Source organism: Herpailurus yagouaroundi, unplaced genomic scaffold, assembly GCF_014898765.1.
Source record: "Herpailurus yagouaroundi ecotype Mexico unplaced genomic scaffold, PumYag 196, whole genome shotgun sequence".
NCBI lineage: Eukaryota > Metazoa > Chordata > Mammalia > Carnivora > Felidae > Herpailurus > Herpailurus yagouaroundi.
In genome coordinates, this window is record NW_024412427.1 from 6178451 (window position 1) to 6188792 (window position 10342).

The 10342-nt window shown below is 52.6% G+C and overlaps 1 long non-coding RNA gene across 3 annotated transcripts; it reads left to right on the plus strand.

The window, feature by feature from the left end:
- The first annotated feature begins 443 nt into the window (after positions 1-443).
- LOC121012194 (uncharacterized) lies at positions 444-6882 on the plus strand. 3 transcript variants are annotated; one of them, XR_005782009.1, is made up of 4 exons: positions 444-783; positions 1260-1342; positions 2559-2770; positions 6464-6882. It is a non-coding gene; the product is annotated as an uncharacterized LOC121012194 (long non-coding RNA). The 3 variants fall into 3 exon arrangements; XR_005782007.1 differs by lacking the exon at positions 6464-6882 and adding an exon at positions 6049-6231; XR_005782008.1 differs by lacking the exon at positions 6464-6882 and having other exon boundaries at positions 2559-4029.
- Positions 6883-10342: the final 3460 nt, after the last annotated feature.

A 10342-nucleotide genomic window follows, 5' to 3' on the forward strand; every position in this document is an offset into this window, starting at 1 on the left:
TAGTGCTTATTAAGTCCTGGGGCCTAAATAACGCGTTCGCTATTTAATCTCAGCAATTCTGCGAGATCAGGGCCGCTCCCGGGTTACGGAGGAGGAAACCGAGGTTTGAAAGGTGACGTTTGTTTCTCAAAGTGCATCTAGAGGCTGCAATTCTCTCTGAAGGGGGAGAGGCCTGTGGGGGCAGAGCGGGCGTGGAATCGTCCCACTCTGGCCCGGAGATCTCAGGACAAAGCCAAATCACCGTTTGCAAAGAGGGTCCTTGGATTTGTCGAAACGTAAGCAGCTTTCACCAAATAGCGGTTTGAGGAGCTGAGATGGTGTGAATCAGAAACACGAGGCTGATGTTTGTCTCCATCCTCGTGGGGGTTTGGCAGGCTCTGAGTTCCCTTGGCAGGCGGGATTCGGCCTCCGTCAAAACCTGGAGGTCTGGCAGAATAGTGTGGACCTTCCGGTCAGGCCAGGCCTCCCTTCCTGCCGTTCAAATCCCAGGCCCAGCCTCTTGTGGCTTCTGGCTTCTCCTGCTGCCTCTCCCGGCCCTTGAGCCCCGAGGACAGAACAGCAGGAGGCGTCTGCACAGCCCCGTCCCCGGCAGAGAAAGACGGCACAGAGCATGATTTCCTGGAGCCCAGTCAAGGAGCAGTTCCCCGGTGCCAGGAAACCCAGGGACGGAAACTGTGGCTGCGGGACCCATCCACGGGACGTGCTGTCGGGAATAAGCCCAGAGAGAGGAGGAGTGCGGCCGAACAGAAGGGCCAGACCTGCCCCGGGGGCGCCGACCAGGAGGTGACCTCTGCCGGGTTCCTTTAAGACCGTGGGATGTAATTCTGAGAAAAAGCGGCTTTCGGGCAGAAAGTGTTTAGAGCAGACCGGGTTCATCAGGCTTTTCTCTAATTGCACACCTTCTCAGAGCCTTCACTCTCTGAGGTGAAGTCCAAGGTGGGAGCAAGGGCTGTAGCAGATTCAGGCTCATCTGACAGAGGAGCACAGTGCTGGGCATTTTGTGGGACTGCTGTTCTACGGGGACGCACCGGGAGGAAGGCGTGCCGGTGTCCCTGCAAGTGTCAGGACACAAGCTCCGTGACGCGGGGACCTCATCTGCTTTCCCCGTGCCCCGAGTCGAGTACAATGTCCGGCACAGTAAAGAGTGGATCAATCAATCACTCGATGTGTGCAGGGCTCTCTGCTTTCTTCGTTCTTGTTTCTCTCCCTTCCTGCAAAGCCATGTCCTCCCAACCTTCCTTCTTGTTCTTCCTTCCAAGTGTTTACCGTGACAAGCTCTGTGCTGATCCCGGGGACACATTAGTGAAAGAAAACAGGCCTGCTGCGTGCTCACTAATCGCGGGTGAGTAGCTGGAGAAGGTGAGAGAGGGGGGATGGGGTGGGGGCCGCCCAGACCCGCTCACGGCAGGCTGGTGGCTGGCTCGTCTGGGGCAGTCTCCTCCTTGCTTCCGTTGATACCCTTAATATCCCATTGTCCCGAGGTCCCAGATACCCCAGACCCGGCAAAGCAGGCCAGTGGCCCCTCACGGCTCCCCCACTTTTCCTTGCCTGCTGCTGCAGGAACAAGCCACTGGCCTGTGAACTCTGCGAGAGCCTGGCCACATCAGTCGTGCTCCCAGGGCACCTCCAGGTCTGGCTGGGACCTGGCACTAAGGAACGTGGGACGAGAGATGAGGCCCCGGGGATGAGGCTGGTTTAAAGCAAAGGCCCACAGCCAGAGGTGAGGGAGAAACAAAAGGGGCAGGGGATGTTCTGGGACGTTCTGGGACGTTCTGGAGTTCCCGGCCACGGACGCAGCTCTGGGGATCCAGATGCTTCTCCTGTGAGGGCCGCAGGATGTCCTTCCTAGCCTTAGTCTCTCCTGTCCCTTATTGATCCCCAAGGCTGCGGCTCAATCGGTGCCCCTCTTTCTCCTTTCCTCATCAACTCTTCTTCCGGGGATCCAGAAAGGTCTCTTGGCCCCTTAGGGAGCTTTGCAGGTGCCATCAAGGAAGAGCGGTGTTGTTACTCTGAAGGGAGAAAGCTTGTGTGGGTTTAAGGTAACCCCAGCTTGCTCCCTATTGGCTGAATGCTTCGGGTCTTAGAGAGTCACAGGGGGTCCCTGGGGCCGTTTCTAATCCCCTGTCTGCCCTTAGTGCCTGCATCTGGTGGTGACAGTGTTTGGTTTATCAGGTAGATGATGGAGCTCCCCTTGCTGGATTCAGGGCAAGGATCTGAAAGTGTGGGGAAGGTCAACGTTGTCTTAACCTAAGTGTGAAATCTGCTTCAGACCACAGTGAGGTGATTATGAGAGATGTGGTTTGAGAGGGCTTCCCCCCAGGACTGAGCCGACACGAGGTTCAGGGCGCTGGGCTAGGCCTTGTACTCAGGCTCCATACAATCCTGCAAGGGGCGGCTGGGTGGGGGGGGGGGGGTTGCTGCCCACTTTGCAGATGAAGAAACTGAGTCCCAGAGAACAAACGTGACACGTCCAATTTGCTGAAATGGGGTTTGAAATCAGGAATGGCAAATCTGAAGCCAAGGTGACTTTCAGGCCACCCTCTGTCTCCTGTGATCAGAACGATGTGTGCCTGCTGAGGCAGCCTCCCTTGGGAACCTTGGTGACAGAAGGGGAAGGCCCAGAGGAGAATAGGACCAAAAGGCCATGTGGTGAGGAGAGAGGAGGAAAGTTACTCCTTCGTTCATTCAGATAATACTGAGCATCCATGTGACTGAAATGCCGGAGATCCAGCAAAGCGATACCCAGCTCTTGGCCTTGGAGACTCAGTAGGTGAGTCAGATATTTTTCAAGTATTACACAGAAAGTATAAATCGCATCTGTGGGCAGTTCTCTGAAGGAGAAATACAAGACACTAAGAGAGATTCTGAGAGGGCTGTGGCATGGTCAAGGGGATCATCAAGGTGGCTTCCCTGAGGAAGGAATGCTTTAACTGAGATCTCAGACAGGAGAAGGAATCAGCAAAGTGAGTGTGAGTGCGGAAGGGGAGGAGCAGGAAATGTTTCAGAGAGTCAAAAACACATGCAAAGTCCCCGTGGCAGGAGACATCTTGGTGCTCTCTGGAGACAGAGAGCAAAGGGTCGGGTGAGGTCCTGAAGTTAGAGCATAGGAAGCCAATGAAATATCTCAAGCAAAGGAGGGGACATGATTCTATTTAAGTTTGGAAAAAGATTCCCCTGACTCCTGTGTAGGAGGATTTGCTTCCTCTTAACCATTGAGAGTAGGCTTGGCAAGAAGGGACTGGGAACTAATGGGCAAGTCAATTTCTTTGGCCAGGCTTCAGTTTCCCCCTCTCCCTAGTGAGTTTGGCTTCAGCGGTTGATCATTTTCACCTAGAGCGGATGTTCTGCCTGCCTTCCTCACTCCCTGAGCTGTCTCTCAACAGGACACTGAGTACCATTTACTATGAACCCTTCAAAAGTGAGTTTCCATGTGCACATGGACACATATCTCTACCCCTGGAAAGCAGAGAGGAACTGCTGTCTTGGGAACACCATGCAGTGCTATGTACGAAACCTAAATGTGCTGGGGAGCGCAGATTCTACCACTTGGCATCGACTTTCCAGAACTACCTGCAGTGGGCGAAAGAAGAGTGTGGGTGGGTGTTCATGTTAACATTGTTTATGAGCAGTGCAAACCCTGGAGTCTGGACTTGGCAACTGGTAAAGACTAGGGCACATGCCCACTATGGGATACTAAGTAGCCATTAAAAGAACTAAGTGGAACCTTTGGGTGTTCAACGGCAAATCGCGGAAGCATTGTGATGGATGAAAAAAGCAAGTTGTAGAAAGATACATTGTGCAGCGCTAAGAATAGAAATGCCCCCTTCCCTCCCCCAACCAGGCCCCTAGCCTTTACTATGAGCTTCTATGTAACACATAACACCATACAAAGAACAGAGATTTGCAAGAGAAATAATTGACACTAGGGGTTGCCTCTGGAGTGGATCAGGATTGGAGGTACCGGCCTTCCCAGTAATAGTCTACTCTTTTTAAAAAGAAGGATGCATTGGGACACCTGGCTGGCTCAGTTGGTTAAGCATCTGACTCTTGATTTCAGGTTCTCTTGATTTCACAGTTCGTGAGATCGAGCCCTGCGTCGGGCTTTGCGCTGACAGGGTGCAGCTTGCTCGGGATTCTCTCTCTCTCCCTCTCTCTCTCTGCCCCTGCCCTGCTTGTACTCTCTCTCTCTCTCTCTCAAAAATAAATAAACTTAAAAAAAGAAGGGTGTATGTATAGATTTCTATGTAACTTAAAAGTACTTAAAAAAATAACAGGGCTCTTGAACATGCTCGGGAAAATATTGACTAGATTTGCTGCTGCAAAGGGGTGGCTTCCTGTTTCTCGTGTTCTATATTTGATTGTCTTTACATTGTTCAGAACGAGAATATATTTACACATTCATGGTGTAATAACACAAGGAAAAATGAAGCAGTTCTTCTCATTTAGTCTTCTCTAGCTCCTTAGCCAGGAGCGCTCGGGGGGGAACTGAGGCCCAGAAACCCATGTGACTGCAAGCCAGCCTGCAGTGAGTCAGTGAGTGAGGGAAGAAAAGGCCATCCCAGAGCCCGCTGAGTCACGTGATGCCGAACACAGCAAACTGGCTTGTTTTGCAACCCAGGCAGGCCCTTTAACCACAAGCCTGCTGGCCGGCCCCATGCAGGGGCGGGGGGTGTGGGGGTGTGGGGGAAGAGTGGAGACGATGCCAGTAGTCTCCCCTCCATGAGTCATGCTCCTTCCCGCAATAGTTAGGGGAGGATGTGGAGACGATGGGCTGGGGAGTAGAGGCTACTGCCTTTAGACCCTGCCGGGCTGGGTGCCCCAGAGGGTAACGGGCCCCGGGGCCCCTACAAAGGGGCTGCTGCTCCCCTGTGTAGATTAATAGAAGCACGGACGTTTGCATCAGACCACCGCTGTGAGTGCCTGCGTGGTGACCAAAAGGACGAGGGCTTTCGGGGGCTTTCGCTGACCAATGAGAGCCTGTGGATGTGCAGGCCACTGTGCTCATGGGCCAGGAGAATTCCTAAGGCAGGGTTTGCTGGCTCTTTTCTACAGAGGAGAAAACTGAGCCTCCGTGGAGGTAAGTGAGTTGTCCAAGGTATAAGGTCCAAGCTGCAAAGTGGCTGCAATGGGATGAAGTCAGATGTGGCTGAATTCAAAGCCCAGATGGCTTTCTTTGCCCTCTGTTGCTTCCAGAGAGGCGTGTGCTCACAGGTATGTGTCCTTGGAAGCCACTCCTCACGGGTCACACTCCAGAGTTTGCTTGTGGAAAGGAAGGTCGGGTAGGGGAAGTGGGAAATCCTCCGAGGTGGCAGCAAGAACCTGGCACTTCTGAGCACTCACTTCTCTGGCCAGGTGCTGGACTGAGTGCTTTACTTTCATGGGCTCCTTAGTCCCTTCAACAACTAGCAAAACAGGTGTCTTTGTTCTAAGGACGGGCACACTGAGGCTCAGGGAGTGAAATGACTAACTGCACAGCTAGTGAGACGAGGCAGAGTTCGAAACGGGGTCTGTCCGATTCCAAAACCTCCCCTCCATACTTACCCATAAGCCCTTTCCCCCTGCAGACATATGAGGCCCAGGTCTCAGCTCTCCCTTTGCTCCGCAGTCTCATCCTTGTCCACCAAGCAAGTCCTCTTTCGCGCTCAACACCCCATGCGGCATCACCTTCTCCAGGAAGCCTTCCTCAGCTCCAAAGCAAGGGCTTCTCACGGTGCCCCCACAGCTCCCTGACCACACGTGTCGTTATTACCCGTGGTTTTGTGACTCTTCCTACTTGTCTTTCCAGAGGACTGTGAGCTCTTTTAGGGTAGAGACGATGTGATGGTGCGTTTTATGTGTCAACTTGACAGGGCTAAGGGATGCCAGTGAAGCACCTGTAGGTGTGTCTGTGGGGGTATCTCTGGAAAAGATTAGCAGAATCAGTAGACAGAGTAAGAAGATGGGGCGGGGGGCGTGATCCAACCTGTCGAGGGCCCGACCAGAAGGAAAAGGCAGCGTGAGGGTGACTTTGTCTCCACTTGAGCTGAGACGTCCATCTTACCCTCTCAGGCCTCGGAGCTCCTGGTTCTTGGGCTTTCCAGCTCCCAGTGGGGCTTCTCAGACCTTCGGCCTTCGGCTAAATCTCACCACCCTCTCTCCGGCTACTCCAGCTTGTAGATGGCAGCTTGCGGGATTTCTTAGCCTTGGCAATCACATCAGCCAGCTCCTAGAATAAATTTCCTCTTACATGCACATCTCTGTGGAGTCTATTGGTTCTGTTTCTAATACAAATGGTATCATGTTCACCAACAACTTTTAACACCCTTTGGTCATATTTTCCATCCAAGGCTAGGGCAGTGGTTATGCCGTGAGCCTTATCAACCCATAGATCTGGGTTCGAATCTGGTCTGGGTGGTGTTGTGTCAGTAACTTGACTTCTCTCCATTCCATCTACAAAATGGAGATTCTAATGTTTACTTCTCAGTGTCAGTGGAGGGACTGAGTGAGACGTTTATGGAGAGTGCTGAACACGGTGCCTGACGCACAGAGTGCATTAACATCAGTAGCCTCCCAGCCTAGCCCGGTCAGAGGTCAGCAGATGACGGGCTGGGAGGAAATATGGCTGTCCTTCGGTGTGGCTGCCCCCAGGCCGGGGTGAGGACCGTATTCCAAGCTCTGAGTGATGCCCGTCATTTATGATGCCATCCTCTGAATAGATCATTCCTTATTTCCCAGAGGGGGGTGATTTACGCCCAAACTTACAGACGCAGAAAAGGAGTGAGAAGGTGAGCTGAATCGACCTGTAAACCAAAATTCACATACAAGTAATATGAAGAATAAACAAGCATTTAAAAAATGTTCACTCTTCTTCTTTTTTTAATGTTTATTTTTATTTTTGACAGACAGCACAAGCAGGGGAAGGGGGAGGGGCAGAGAGAGAGAGGGGACAGAGGATCTGCAGTGGGGTCTGACCGAAGAGAGCCCGATGCGGGGCTCGAACCCGCAAACTGCCGAGATCGTGACCTGAGCCTGAGTCAGAAGCTCAACCGACTGAGCCACCCCGGCGCCCCCAAAAATGTTCATTCTTAATTCTGTCCAAGGGAATTACAATAACTTACATCAATCACCTAAGGAAAAAAAAAATTATGCAATGATGCCCGATTCTAGTGAGGTTGGATCGAAAAATCATATACACAAACACTGCTTGTGACCATCCAAATTCTTACAAACTTCGGGGATGATGTGACAATTTATTGTCGCACCCTGGTATTTATCCCGAGAAAAGAATGTTGAAGGAAGGAATAGGTGTAAGCAGAGATGTTTGCTGTATCAGTGTCTGTCAGGGCAAGCACCTGGGTAACCCTCAGAGGATCATTTACAGGGGACTGGTAGGTGAAGTGGGACATCAATGGACTTGTCAACAGTGTCAGTGATGGAGGTCTTGTTGAAACATGCAAGATGTTTATTACACAATTACCAGGAAAGTAAAATGTGACCTGGAATTTACTCTGCGAAAGCAAGAGTGTCACGTTTGGGTAAATGTGAGCAAGGGCAGGGAGGCAAAAAGAAAGAGTCCTTGTGGCAGGGGTGGGGGAGGGGCTGTGGGTGGCTTCGGATGTTGTTGTTGAATTGAGTCACTATTTCTGGGGCACACTATAAGTGGCCGGGAGCAGTCCCCTCACAATGGGATTTCATACCCAGATTGCTTCCTGCCAAGCTGCCCAGCCTCTCTCTGGCTTTCCGGCAGCCAGATCACCCCAGCAGGCCAATACCGCTTCCGTGCTAGCCTCAAGGTGCAAACACACGTAATGGCCTCTTGTCTGGCCTCCGAAAGAGGACTCTTCTTCACCAGGGACTTCCAGGAAGCCAAAGCACTCCAATCTGGACTGGAAGCTTCTCCCTTGAGGTGCTTTCCGGCACTGGTCAGCAGGGGCTGGTCTTGCAAAATGGCTCCTGAAAGCACTTTCCATAGAGGCAGAGAGCCCTGCACGGGAGGGAGGCTGCGTGAGTCCTAATGGGGCTGATGGGAGTCCCATTAAGTTAGGGACTTTCACCGCCCAAGAAGCACACGTGGGAGTCATGCACTTTTGCCCACAGGACCTTTTCGAACTTTAGACAAAGCGAAGTCATGGATGAAACCATTTCTATCTGGACGGAACTCCAGAGGGACCCTCAGAGCAGGAGGGAAAGTGCTCAGCTCCCCAGCAGCCTTCTTCCCAGGATCCTCTTTGGTCTGGCTGATGCCCATCGGTGTCGGATGCAGGCCCTGCCCCCTGCTGCCACAGGTCTCTGTCACAGACAGCCTCTGCCTGTGCCCAGCTGCAGAGGACAGGCATCCATTCCCAGTCAACCCCGACCTTGCCCCAAATCCTGGTCTTCCAACCTGCATGACCAAGTAGATGGAGACTGATTTGCCTTCATTGCCTGCCTTCCTTCCTTCCTTCTTTCCTTCCTTCCTTTCTCCCTCTCTCTTCCCCCTTCCTTCCTTCCTTCCTTCCTTCCTTCCATTTATTATGTTTTTCAACCATTAAGTACCACCTATTCTATGCCAGGCATTATTCTAGGCCCTGAGGTTATGACAAGACAGCAGTGGCCCTGGGTATGAATAATAAACAAGTGAATAATAAAAAGCTAACAAGTTCTAGAAAAGAAACCCCCTGAGTGTTGTTTTCTGTTGGAGGACAATAGCTGGGAGCAAGTGGGGCAGACCTTCATTGCCTCGAGTGGCCATTGGAGGCCTTTCCGAGGAGAGAGGAGAAAAAGCCAGCGATACAAGAAGCAGGCAAAGCATCCTCGAGGCAGGGGTAACAGCTGAGCACAGGCCTCGGGTGGGGGCTGCGTGTGCTCTAGACGTCCCACCGGGCCCCCTCACCCTCCTTCCTTTTCTGTCCGTCTGCCTCGCCTTCCCAATCTCGCCGATGACTTGATGTCTGTCCCGTTTTGGCTCCTGGCTCACTTCGTCTGAGCCTGGCCTGTGTCTTCCTGACTCTTGTCTTCCCCCACCCAAGTGGCTCAGGGCCCCCGAGTCGGCACTGCCCTTTCTCAGCTGTCGTCTCCCGTCCCGAGTGCCGGTGCCGTCTCTCTCCCTTTCTCGCTCTGTCTCCACTGACTTCAGCTCCGTCTATCTCCCCTGTCCCACTCCTCTGCCACGTCTCTCCTGTTCCAGAGCAGAGGCCACCGCGAAGCCCGTCTGACTGATATTGCTACTGACAGCTTAAAGCCCCGAAATCTTCCCACAGGGCATCTCTGGGAGGTGTTAAGCTGGCAGTGTTTTGTCTGCACCCGGAGAAAGACAGGGGTTTTTAAACAAATATATACATTCTCCAAAATCCCAGCGATTGTATTTCTCCATTGATCCGTTATGACGTTGAGTAAGTATAAAGCTTCCCTGGTGCCTGCGGGGGGATTACAGAATGAGCAGGCTGTGCTGGGGAAGGAGAGGGAGGGCAGCGGAAATTGTCCCAGTGGGGGCCGGGGCTCGGCCTGGGCTCTGAGGACCTGACAAAGGGGCTAATTTGTGGAAGGGAGAGAGATTACTTCTTGCCGGGGGAGTCACAGGAAGCCTGGTGATGCCCGAGTATCACCCCTTCAGTAGAGCCTTGCTGACTGCCTCTCCAGCCCCACGGGGTGGGGGGGTGACAGACAGCTAGCTCCCCTCTTTGTTTCCACTTGGCTGTGTTGGGATATCTAGCACAGCGCCGGGAACTCTGACAGGCCTTTATCTGCCACAGATTCCTCTTCCCCACTGGACCGTGAACTTGGTGGAAACAGCGACCCAGAGGAGCTCCGGGTCCCCAGCGGCCGTCCCCCCAGCCCGTATCCCGTCTGGCAGGGCCAGTTTCCAGTGAAACGCTCATTCGGGGGTCTCTGCAGGGAACACGTGGCAGATGGCATTTAGTGGACTTTGGGAAAACGCCTCAGTTTCCCCGTCTCTGAAATAAAGGGGTCAGTGAACCGTGCAGTCATAGTACTTGGAACACGGTGAAAGTGCTCCGTAATGTGAGCTCCTGTGACTCTTAGGACCATCACCTTTGTATCACTGCCATCAGGGACACCGTCGCCCTCTCCAGGCCTGGGCGCCATGCAGATGATTGGCCACAGAATCCTTGCGCGCTGCGTTATGAAAGGATAGAAGACGGTGATTTTGGGTGCAAAAGGCTAGTCGTGACCCGTGTGAGCTCTTTCTTTCTTTCTTTCTTTCTTTCTTTCTTTCTTTCTTTCTAAATTCTCCCAACTATGTTCTTTTACACCCTGTGTCCCTGCCGTGAGATATTTGAAGATTTCGGGGACCAGAGCTTGGTCACATCAGAGTGTTAACTCTTCTCTTTTCTCTCTGTGTGTCTGCTCTGTCTGGAAAGATCTT